General features: G+C 35.9%; 1 protein-coding gene across 7 annotated transcripts in view; it reads left to right on the forward strand.

Annotated features, from left to right (window-relative positions):
• twz (BTB/POZ domain-containing protein twz) overlaps positions 1 to 12,446 on the forward strand; it is a 173,433-nt gene that overhangs the window by 69,073 nt on the left and 91,914 nt on the right. The window contains exon 4 of one of the 7 annotated variants that reach the window (XM_067775588.1): positions 2,491 to 2,622. The exons of the other annotated variants lie outside the window; for them this stretch is intronic. The gene's annotated coding sequence lies outside the window, so the exon portion shown is untranslated. The remainder of the gene's footprint in view (positions 1 to 2,490; positions 2,623 to 12,446) is intronic. 7 annotated transcript variants of the gene reach the window in all.

Consider the following 12,446-nt stretch of genomic DNA (forward strand, 5'->3'; position numbering starts at 1 on the left):
TTAGAAACGTTAGTGGTAAATTCTAGTGAATTGGTAATAGGTGATTTGCCCTTACAGAACCCATGTTGCAAGTTTGCAATTATGGGGGAAATAGAGAATGTTAGGTGGTGGGTAAAAATAGCCTCAAATAACTTTGGGATAGCAGATAACTTTTCTATGCCCCGGTAGTTTTATATTGAAGACCTGCTTCCATTTTTATGAAGCGGGATAACAAAAGATTCCTTCCACATTGTTGGGAAAACGCCATAAATTAAAGATAAATTAAATAAACATGTTAGCGACTGATAGATGTTTTCAGCACATTTTTTAGGAATGTGTGTCGGGATCCTGTTGGGGTCGTATGTATATGATACTGTTAAAGTTTTTAAATAAGATAATAGATCTTCTGAAGACATAAATGGAGCTCTGATTGAATAACATGAATCAATATTGTATGGGCATTCATTAAGCGAAACGTTGGTCTCAATAGAGTAATTTGATTTGAAAAATTCCGCAAAGAAACCGGCGATCTCTTGATCATCGCTGGAAATATTATCTTGGAATTTCATGAATGATTGAAACACTTTCATCCTACGTTTAGAGTTTACGAATCCGTAAAATGCCTTCGGGTTGCAAGTTATATTACTTTTCATTTTACAAAGATAATCTTTGTAACACTTTTTGTGCAATTGAAAACTCTTGCAGCGTAGAATCGATTACTGTAAGTAATGGTTATGTAAACACATCTTTTTGAACAACTTGAAAGATCGAGCCTTTTCATTCTTTAAGATTGTCAGCCCTTTAGTGAACCATCCTTGGCTTGTATCGGAATGTACACAAATCGGCTTAGTACGTATTTTTCAAAAAGACAGTAAATGGTATTGTAACAGAGAGAAACGCTTTGCTCCATATCAGCATTCGAAATAGATCACGATTTAATTTTTTGAAATTGCTCTTCCAAAGTCAAAGGATAACTGAAGTTGTATCATTTATTGCCGCTGTTACAAGCATTACTTATAACTTCGTAAACTATTTTGAGGGAATGGTGGTAAGCATAATCAGGATCAATAATGGGTTCGCATCGACTAATGGAATATTTAGAGTCCACATCCACAAAGGCTAAATCTAATACTCTTCCGAATTTATTCGATTGGATGTTGATTTGTTGAAGTCACAGCTCAGACATTCCATCTAGAAATTCATTGTTGGAAGACTTTGACGAAATGTGTACGATATTAAATTCAGAGATGCACCATGATATGTGGGCCATATTGGAATAACCCAAGTCAATAATGGAATCCGAAGGCTTTAGCATCAAATTAACAGTTTTTAGCAAGGAAATGTGATGCATATAAACGAACAGTTCAGAAGATGGCGGGATATAACAGATGGCCAAATAAATGTGGATATTTGCTAGTTGTGTGCGTATGCACCAGAACTCAGTTGTATCGGTGGCGGGTACGCTAATCTCTTCAGATGGTATTGAAGAGTGTGCAGTAAGCAGAACTCCACCTCCAACTCTGTTCAGGCGGTCATTTCGATATACACATTTGGTAGTCATTACAGAGGATATCTGAATTAAAAACATGAGGTTTCAGTCAGGTTTCGGTTAAAGAAATTATATCGTAACTGAAGTTAAATGATTTTAAAAACAGTTCTGTTAACTTGTTGTTTAAGCCTCTAACATTTTGATAAAATATATCTAAAGCAGATTTTACGTTCAGTTTTTTGACTCAGTGTTATTAAGAGGGATCATTGCTAAGTTTGGAACACTCTTATTCCGCCTATATTCAAATTCCCTCACAAGTGCCCAAAGGGGCCAAAAATCGTTACTCAAGATAGTGGCAAAATGTTCAATAGGTACATATATCTAAAGAAAGATACGGAGGCGTAGCCAGAAAATTGCCTTGAGGGGGGGGGGGGGGGAGGGGTGGTTCAAAAAAAAATTTTTTTTTTCAGTTAAATAAATTAAAAAAAATTTTGTCTTTACCTTTTTTAAAGTACGTGTATATAGAATATGATATGAAAAAGGTTCCATTAAAAGCTCAAGCGCATGCGTCGGCTTTTCTTTGCCATTTCATCTAAAACTTAACAATTTGATCACGGTGGATGCTTAGTGATGCACAGCCATTCAATCGATTTTCACTCATCGTCTTTCTCAAATAGTTTTTAATCAGCATAAGAGATGAAAAATGTCTCTCGTTCGTTGCCGTTGTTACTGGAAGCGTACACAAAATTTTCAACAACATGTGCACATTAGGAAAAGCCACAGAATCGCATTCCTGTAATATTAATCATAGATAAATTGATATAAAAAAAAACCGAAGTACCTCCTTCAGGAATAAGTAGAATTCATGCTTTTTGAGCCTATGCATGAGATCTAACGTATACGTATATAAAAGTCAAAAGAAAAAAACTGATCGAATAGAAAAAAAATTAATTTAAAAAAGTCATATCTACACGGAAAAAACACTAATGTCTTTTTTACATTTTAAAATGTACTCCATAAAGGAAATTCGTTACCGTCAATACCAGTGGAACATTCTGAGAATACTAAAGAAACTTATTTAAGCATATCCAATTTACTTGAGCTCATTCAATATAAATAAACAATTTAATTGGAAAATTTGTGCGGACTTAAAGGTAAGCATTTTCGGTGGTACAATTTAAAATATATAGTATATGCCGGGCCCCCAAAAACCTATTGTTATATATTTTGTTGCTACAAAAAATTGTTTTAAAATTGAAAATCACTAAACTAAAATCATAAGCATCCAATCAAATGCTATGGGGCATAGTCATGGTCGAAATAAAATTTGATTTTAAGTTAGATAAAAGTTGTTGACACAATTTTATAAGCGCTATCTGTCAAAAGTGCTTCAACTAACAATATACCCCTGGATGACTGCCGTGGGCACGAGTATGATAATGTCAGTAATATGAGCGGTCATTACAAAGGAGCGCAGAGTCATATCCTGAGAGATAACTCCCTGGAAATATTTAAACCTTGTGCTTGTCACAGTTTAAATTTATGTGGAGTGCCAGCTGCTGAATATTGTGCAGAAGTCATCACAGTTTTCGGTAGTATGCAGAAATTGTATAATATCTTTATCGCAAGCCCTCAGAGATGGGAAATTCTCAAGGAAAAAACTAATTGCTCCTTGCACGGCATGTCACAAACACGATGGTCTGATCGTGTGGATAGTGTGAAACCTTTCGCAACTCACATTCCGCAAACATTGAAAGCTATTGATGAAATGAAGCTTTTGAATCTGAGTTCAGAAACAGTAACGGATTTGAAAGGTGTTAAAGCATATATGGGGAAATTTGAGTGTATCCTCATAGCCTCCATTTGGCTCAAGTGTTGACGGTAATCAACCATCGAAATCTGGTACTGCAAGCTAGAAATGCCACACTGGACGTGAAAACAGAAAATATACGTAGCCTGATTGATGAGTTGAACAAGTTCAGGGATCAATGGTCGATCATAATTCAAGAATGTAAGGTTCTGGCAGGGAGTATAAGAGTTGCGAATAGCTTCGCAGAGAAAAGAAGAAAGATAATTACCTGCCAAATCATCTGAGTGTGATTCCGAAACTCAATTTAAACAGCAAGTTTTTTACGTTCTTTCGGACTGCTTGATTGCTAACATGACAAGACGTTTCGAAGCCGTAAATGACACTGCAATTAAATTTACGGAAGAAGAGTTCAGAGAAAAGGCAGCGGCATTCTGCACGATTTATGGCATTTACCAGTGTGGCTAAAGGGGAGCGTTCTTTTAGTCTATTGTCTCGCGTGAAAAATTTATTACGTTCTATTATGAGCCAAAATCGCTTGACAAGCCTTGGAACCTTGGCGTTGGAGTCCAGCCTTACTCGCAGCATTAGTTTTGAATCGGTAATTTCCATATTCGCAGACCAAAAAGCACATACGGGTTTCCTTGGCTTATTCAAGCTCTTAAAATGTACATATTTAGAAAAAGTTAATGTAAGCAAATCAAACAATGAAATCTAGCATTTCATTTATGCAAGTAAATCTTATTTTTTATGAAATAAAACTGACAATGTGAATTGAAAAATGTATGTATGTTATGTTATTTTTTTTTATTGGATTGAGTTTATTTTTTAGGGGGGCCGTAAAAGCGAACTGTCCCAGGGACCCTGCTCGGCTCTCTGCGGCCCTGCACATCAAATTAGGATTAATGAAAAATTTTGTAAAGGCTTTAAATAAAGACGGGCCATCCTTCTAGTACCTAACGAAATTTTTCCCTAAAATAACTCAAGCCAAATGAAAAGAAGGTACAAATATATGGTCCGCAAATTAGAAAGTTGCTGAAAGACGAAAATTTTGCGAATCATTTATCATCAGTAGAAGCAGCGGCTTGGGACAGCTTTATGCAAGTCGTTAGTGGATTTCTTGGCAACAACAAAGATCCCAACTATAGAGAGATGGTCAAAGCCCTGTTGAAAAACTACAGTGCTATGAAATGCAACATGTCCCTCAAAATACATTTTTTGCATGCACATTTGGATAATTTTCCCGCAAACCTAGGTGCTGAAAGTGATGAACAGGGTGAAAGGTTTCACCAAGACCTCATGATTTTTGTAAAGCGTTACCAAGGTTTTTGGAATGAAGAAATGATGGGAGATTATTGCTGGACAGTAATACGGGAGAGAAACCCAGAAAATTATAAACGGGTAGTTAAAAGTACCCACGTCCCTCACTATTGACCACCACGGTAAAATCGCTCAATTTGACCTTTTTTAGATGTAGATATGTATGTATTTAATGTCGTTGTCGTTGTTGTTTTTTACTGAATTACTGATTTATACTCATGTTACTCCATTGAATACAGTTTAACGTGTAAGCATATGTCTATAATAAAGCGTTATAAAAAAATAAAAACGTAGTTTTAATAAAAACTGTCTCTAGAAAAAATAGTAGGATAGACGCTTGTAAGTTAACGGGGCTATAGTCTTAACGGCACTTCCGATTGTTGTACTGGTATGGTTAAGATTTTCGTAGTTAAATTACCTACAACGTAGGAGAGCTAACTTTTTTTCATCTATATAATTTTTCCGATTTTAAAGTGGTTAAATCTGAAATTTTGTAAAAAACGTCTCTTTTTTCTCAAAATTTTTTCAAACGTTTTTTGGCATAGTGGCCAAACTACTGAAGATACTGAAAGGAGGTGAAGGGAAGAAATGTTTGTGGAACTTAGCATAATGTATAATTCAACAGTTTAAAATGAAAAAATCCAAAATACAAATTTTTGCCGTAACTATATGAAGTAGTGTTATGCAAAAATGGGCCAATATCTCGGAAACTAGATCTGCCACAGGAAAACAGAAGTCATATTCGGAATCACGAGAAAATTTTACTTTAGGAAAGTCCTATTTTATTTTTGGGGTTTTTTTTTTTTGTCGAGTAGTGTAATCGAACGTTGTTGTGTTCGATTTTTGCTGTTCTCTGATATGGATGCAGATGGTCGTTAAGCAAATTTACAAGGAAACTTCTTTATGTAATTATAGTAAAAGTTAACATGTACATTGTATATTTAATTAATTGCAGAATTACTATGAAACAGAATATGATTAAAATATAAGTGTTCACTTCATACATACATATGCTTGCATATTAAAAATATAATATCACCAACAAAGTAAATACGTAGCAGAATTATAAAGAAATTTATTAACATAGACATAAAAACATCAAATATTTGAATTGTAACTACCTAAAAAATTAAATGATCCTTAAGCAAGGGGGGGGGGGAGGCCACTTCCCCGTCGCTACGCCCCTGTAAATATACGTTTCTTTCATAACTAAAATTAAATTTCCGAATTGTTACGTCATCGGTTTTCCTTTTTGAGAGGATATACGATTTCAGATCCTTCTCAGTAGTATCCCTCTCTAATCTTGGCTCTACTAAAAGTGGACTTGGAGATGCTAAGTTTATAAATTCTATTGAAAAGCTTAAAAAGATCCACTTCTGTGGATCTGCATTTCAAGCACGACCAACGCACGCCCTTGTTATCGTTGATCGCATCACACACGCTTGCTGTCAAACTAGCGCACTTCATATGAGCAAGCTCATAACAAAGCCAGCACGACACGAAACGCTCGGTATCACCTTTCACTTAGCAGTTAACAAAATTGCAAGACATTATAAGTTAATGTAAAAATTGATTAAACAGACGGAGGCAGTGAAAATAGTTTGGAGATCGCTGTTTGAGCAGTTTGAAGATCATGACGCTTAACAACAAACAATGGAAACATCTGTGACAGTGAAAAGAAATGTGCACGAGCAAATAACAATTGAAAACTGAAAATAAATAAATGCCAATCAAATGCAACAACAAATATGCAAAGTGACTCGGCAAATATATATGTATGTATATATACACTTTATCAATTATTTGTAAGATACAATTTATTTTAGTAAAAAAGGCAGAACTTTAAATTGCTGAATGCAGTACACAACGTGTTTAAACTTATTTTTACCACAATCTAATATATAAAATTCTTCTGTCACGGTTTTAGAGGCTTCTCATGAAATTTTGTGAGCATATTGGGTAGGTCTGAGAATCGGCCAACGTCTACCTTTTTTTCGCTACGTGCCTAGGGTCTTGAGATCAAAACGTGGACCCGGGTACCCCTAGAATGTGTTTATGCAATATGGATATCAAATGAAAGCTGTTGATGAGTGCTATAGTACAGGATAATTTTGATACCTCTGGGTGACTAGGGTCTCGAGATATAGGCCAAAACGTGGACCCGGATACCCCTAGATTGTGTTTATATAATATGGATATCAAATGAAAGCTGTTGATGAGTGCTATAGTAAAGAATAATTTTCATACAACTGGGAGGCTAGGGTCTCGATATATAGCCCAAAACGTGGACCCAGGTATCCCTAGAATGTGTTTATACAATATGGATATGAAATGAAAGCTGTTTATGAGTGCTATAGTACTGGATAATTTTCATACCCCTGGGTGACTAGGGTCTCGAGATATAGGCCAAAACGTGGACCGGGTACCCCTAGAATGTGTTTATATAATATGGATATCAAATGAAAGCTGTTGATGAGTGCTATAGTACAGGATAATTTTCATACAACTGGGAGACTAGGGTCTCGAGATATAGGCCAAAACGTGGACCCGGATACTCCTAGAATGTGTTTATATAATATGGATATCGAATGAAAGCTGTTGATGAGTGCTATAGTACAGGATAATTTTCATACAACTGGGAGACTAGGGTCTATAGATATAGCCCAAAACGTGGACTCGGATACACCTAGAATGTGTTTTTACATTATGGGTATCAAATTGAAGCTGTTGATGTATGCTTTAGTACAGAGTAAGTTTTGCACCGCTGGGTGACTACGGTCTCGAGATATAGGCCAAAACATGGACCCGGATACCCCTAGAATGTGTGCGTATTATGGATATCAAATGAAAGCTGTTGCTGAGAGCTCTAAAGTTCATTGTGATATTCGATCTAGTCGCATCAACCTGGCAAAACTGATAAATATGCATGCGAAGCCGAAATAAAGACAAGAATTAATAATACCCACATACCTATTTAAATACGTTCTATTCGATTTGCCGGAAATTTCGTATATAAATTTGCCTATATTAGTATTTACGATGCTTTTTTCAAGGAAGTATACCAGAGACGGACTGGGACTGGGATTAGGACTAGGACTGGGACTGAGACTGAGACTCGGAGTGGGACTGGAATAAAGTACATACCACCCTCTGGGACTGGCAATAAGAGATGAAGAAGAAGGAGAAAAACTTGAGAGAAGAGAAAAGAGAGAAGGAGACTGAGAAAGAGATAGAATGAGATGAAGATGAAGCGAACAAGATGGAGGGAGGAGTGAATAAAAAGATTAGGAAAAAGTGTAGAGGGGTAGGGCAGAGTTAGACGGAAAAAGCTTATTAAAATCTATGCAGATAGGCCAAATTTAGGGCAGAACAACTCTGCCGGGTCTGCTAGTAATTATTTAAAAAAAACAAATTTATTGATTTAAAACAAAATAAAGCACAGTAGAAATCAAAACACAACTTCACAGCTTGACGGTTGCAGTTTCTTGAGTAAATAATTATTTGCAAAATAATGAATTCCTTTACATATCTGATAAGAAGTATTCAATTGAAATGTCAATTTACACAAAATCTGTGCAAAATTTCTCTAATTATTAAAACTAAGATACAAAAAAATATATACGTACATCAGAATGGTTATCTATACAACACTAACTGCACTCTGAGTCTAATACTCGCATAAGCAAAATATCACTCGTAATCGCCACAAAATGCGAACGTGTAACCAATGCGGTGAAGTGATTCTCAGACAATTTCCATCAACGGAAATTGTCGACATTGTTGCAACGGCGTTGATGCATTGACAGGTAAATATCAACATCAATTGCAACACGACCATTAACAACAGCTATACCAGCATACATATGTATGTATATATGTACGAAATTAGCTCGCTGCACTTTATATGTATGCGCTTATGACTTTACTACCCCAACGATAGCAATCAGTAAACAATTGAAAAATAAATACAAACAAGTAAGGACGGGACTGTCTTTGTCTGTGCTGAAGACTTCATACCTTATATGAATGGGGCTGAACAACAATCGTATCCCATTCGTCATATCCAAATAATCGGATGTATAAGATAGGAAATATATAGTGAAAAGATGTACATACCTAAATGATTTTTAAGATAAATATAAAATAAACAAGTAAGGAAGGTTAAGTTCGGGTGTAACCGAACATTACATACTCAGTTGAGAGCTATGGTGACAACATAATGGAAAATAACCATGTAGGAAAATGAACCGAGGGAAACCCTGGAATGTGTTTGTATGACATGTGTATCAAATGAAAGGCATTAAAGAGTATTTTATGAGGGAGTGGGCCATAGTTCTATAGGTGGACGCCATTTAGGGATATCGCCATAAAGGTGGATCAGGGTTGACTCTAGAATGCGTTTGTACGATATGGGTATCAAATGAAAGGTATTAATGAGTATTTTAAAAGGGCGTGGACCTAAGTACTATAGATGGACGCCTTTTCGATATATCGCCGTAAAGATGGACCAGGGGTGACTCTGGAATGCGTTTGTACGATACGGGTATCAAATGAAAGGTGTTAATGAGCATTTTAAAAGGGAGTAATCCTTAGTTCTATAGGTGGACGCCGTTTCGAGATATCGCCATAAAGGTGGGCCAGGGGTGACTCTAGAATTCGTTTGTGCAATATGGGTATCAAATGAAAGGTGTTAATGAGTATTTTTAAAAGGGAGTGAGCCTTCGTTATATAGGTGTTCGCCTTTTCGAGATATCGCCATAAAGATGGACCAGGTGTGACTCTAGAATGCGTTTGTACGATATGGGTATCAAATGAAAGGTGTTAATGAGTATTTTAAAAGGGAGTAATCCTTAGTTCCATAGGTGGACGCCGTTTCGAGATATCGCCATAAAGGTGGACCAGGGGTGACCCTAGAATTCGTTTGTGCAATATGGGTATCAAACGAAAGGAGTTAATGAGTATTTTAAGAGGGAGTGGGCCTTTCTGGACCAGGGGTGACTCTAGACTTTGTTTGTACGATATGGGTATCAAATGAAAGGTGTTAATGAGTATTTTTAAAAGGGAGTGGGCCTTCATTCTATAGGTGTTCGCATTTTCGAAATATCGCCATAAAGTTGGACCAGGGGTGACTCTAGAATGAGTTTGTATGATATGGGTATCAAATTAAAGGTATTAATGAGAGTTTTAAAAGGGAGTGGTGGTAGTTGTATATGTGAAGGCGTTTTCCAGATATCGACCAAAATGTGGACCAGGGTGATCCAGAACATCATCTGTTGGATACCGCTAATTTATTTATATATGTAATACCTGCCAAGATTTTAAGGGTTTTTTATTTCGCCCTGCAGAACTTTTTCATTTTCTTCTACTTAATATGGTAGGTGTCACAACCATTTTACAAAGTTTTTTCTAAAGTTATATTTCGCGTCAATAAACCAATCCAATTACCATGTTTCATCTCCTGTTTTTGTATTTGGTATAGAATTATGGCATTTTTTTCATTTTTCGTAATTTTCGATATGGAAAAAGTGGGCGTGGTCATAGTCGGATTTCGTTCATTTTTCATACCAAGATAAAGTGAGTTCAGATAAGTACGTGAACTGAGCTTAGTAAAGTTATATCGATTTTTGCTCAAGTTATCATGTTAACGGCCATGCGGAAGGACAGACGGACGACTGTGTATAAAAACTTGGCGTGGCATCAACCGATTTCACCCATTTTCACAGAAAACAGTTAACGCCATAAAATCTAAGCCCCTACCAAATTCAATTGGATTGGTTAATTTTTGTTCGACTTATGGCGTTAAAAGTATCCTAGACAAATTAAATGAAAAAGGGCGGAACCACGCCCATTTTTAAATTTTCTTTTATTTTTGTATTTTGTTGCACCATATCATTACTGGAGTTGAATCTTGACATAATTTACTTATATACTGTAAAGATATTACATTTTTTGTTAAAATTTTACTTAAAAAAAAAATTTTTTTTAAAAGTGGGCGTGGTCCTTGTCCGATTTTGCTAATTTTTACTAAGCGTACATATAGTAATAAGAGTAACGCTCCTGCCGAATTTCATCATGATATCTTCAACGACTGCCAAATTACAGCTTGCAAAAGTTTTAAATTACCTTCTTTTAAAAGTGGGCGGTGCCACGCCCATTGTCCAAAATTTTACTAATTTTCTATTTTGCGTCATAAGTTCAACTCATCTACCAAGTTTCCTCGCTTTATCGGTCTTTTGTAATGAATTATCGCACTTTTTCGGTTTTTCGAAATTTTCGATATCGAAAAAGTGGGCGTGGTTATAGTCCGATATCGTCCATTTTAAATAGCGATCTGAGATGAGTGCTCAGGAACCTACATACCAAATTTCATCAAGATACCTCAAAATTGACTCAATTTATCGTGTTAACGGACGGACGGACGGACATGGCTCAATAAATTTTTTGTTCGATATTGATGATTTTGATATATGGAAGTCTATATCTATCTCGATTCCTTTATATATGTACAACCAACCGTTATCCAATCAAACTTAATTTACTCTGTGAGCTCTGCTCAACTGAGTATAAAAATGGCAAAAAACCCCCTTATCTGAACGATCGGTATGGGATATATATTATATATAGCTCCGATCGAAATGATTTTTACAGGAAATCTTCGATGATATATTAGAATATAAGGGAGAAATTGCCAAAAATCTTTCTGTCTGAACGATTGGTAGTACGGGATATATCCTATATATAGCTCCGATGAAAGTGATTTTTTCAGGATATCTTCTAAGATATATTAGAATATATATCACCGAGTTTCACGTTTATCCTTTCTAAATTGCGGCAGGAATGACCAAAATCGTCTTATCTGAACGATCGGTTGTATGGGAGATCCGACAAATGTCTAATATAATACAAAAATACATCCTTGTGCCAAATTTCATTGAGATATCTCAAAATTTGAGGGACTAGTTTGCGTTCAAACAGACAGACGGACGGACAGACGGACATGGCTATATAAACTCAGTTCGTCGCCCTGATCAATTCGGAATACTTAATGGTGAGTCTATCTTCTATATTTCTCAACGTTACAAACATCGGACCAAAGTTAATATACCATTTCATGTTCATGGAAGGTATAAAAAGGTAGGTACTTTGTGTGCAAAGTTTAACCTTTTTTGAGGTCTACAAGAAAAAACTATGACTATGAATCACTTCTCTTAATAATACGTGACGTAAACGTAAGTATTTGATGAAATTTGAAGCTTCTATGTAGTTCTTAAAATGGGGCAGAAATTACGAAAAGTGTCTTACCTGAACAATCGGTTGTATGGGATACATACCATATATGCGGCCAATCTCTGTGATTTTTTCAGACAACAATATGTGCAATATACGAAAGCATATGGTGAAGTTTGAAGCTTTAATCTGATAAATTGAGGAAGATATGACAAAAATCCTCTTTTCTGAAAAATCGGTTGTATGGGGGATATATGCTATAGTGGTCCGATCCGGCCGGTCCCGACAAATGTCTAATCGGACATCTATATATAATCGCGCACTAAATTTTATCAAGATATCTCACAAATTGAGGGACAAATTTGCATACAAATAGACAGACTGGCATGGCTAAACCAGCTCAGCTTTTCATCCTGATCATTTCAGTATACTTATTGGTGGGTCTTCCTATTTTCCTTTAAGGACTTACAATTTTGAGATTCGTGACAAAGTTGATATACCATTTCATTTTCATGAAAGGTATAAAAAGAACAATGTAGCACAAAACAGAAAACGGCGTGGCTGCATGCCGCAGCAAAAACTGCGGGAAAAAATTTCTGTTTTATTGCAATAACGTTATTGTTG

The sequence above is a fragment of the Eurosta solidaginis genome, chromosome 3, assembly GCF_040869045.1.
Source record: "Eurosta solidaginis isolate ZX-2024a chromosome 3, ASM4086904v1, whole genome shotgun sequence".
In the NCBI taxonomy this organism is placed as follows: Eukaryota; Metazoa; Arthropoda; class Insecta; order Diptera; family Tephritidae; genus Eurosta; species Eurosta solidaginis.